Here is a 697-nt window from a genome sequence, read left to right on the forward strand (position 1 = left end):
AGTGTCAAGCTGTGTCATCAGCCCTTGTTAGCAGATGGAAAAACCCTCCTGCACCAGGAGCTGTGGAGGCACCACAGGGAGCACCTTCCCTCCCGCCATGGGTCTGGGCGAGCGTGACAGGACCTGATCCCCGGCCGCCTTAGCTGCCCAGCTCAGCCCTGACTGCCCCTGGCCAGCCTCTGTGCGAAGGGCCCAACATGCCAAAGTGGCAGTGAAAGGTGCCACGCTGACAGTGGCCACACGCAGCTCCGCCTGACCGGTGGTGCTGACCTGCTGAGCTTGACGGCCTCACCTCCACCGGTGACTGTCTCTCATCAAGTCTCTGCACAGCTGGCAACAGCCCTCTTGTCGCTGCTGTGGTACCTTTCGTGAGCATCCATTTCTGCACGCACAATGACCGCCCCACAAGCCCAAGCCTGGAAGCATCCCTCCAGCACAGCTCTGCCAAAACCTGGTGGGGTCACCACCAGCCCCCAACACCTGGGAAGCCTGTTTGCTGAATGCTCCCTGTCTCTCTGCCTGTTGTCATTTGGGATCAAGCTTTCAGAATCGTTACCCATTCCCTCACGCCCACACTCTGCTCCTGGTGCTCTTAAACATCACCTGGTCATTTCAGATCCCAAAATACCAGGGGGCCTCTTAGCAGTGTGACGATGCAGTAGGAAAGGGAGACAGCAGCTTGCTGAAGGGCTGCTGA

The sequence above is a fragment of the Buceros rhinoceros genome, unplaced genomic scaffold (genome assembly GCF_000710305.1).
Source record: "Buceros rhinoceros silvestris isolate BGI_N320 unplaced genomic scaffold, ASM71030v1 scaffold16301, whole genome shotgun sequence".
Classification (NCBI taxonomy): Eukaryota; Metazoa; Chordata; class Aves; order Bucerotiformes; family Bucerotidae; genus Buceros; species Buceros rhinoceros.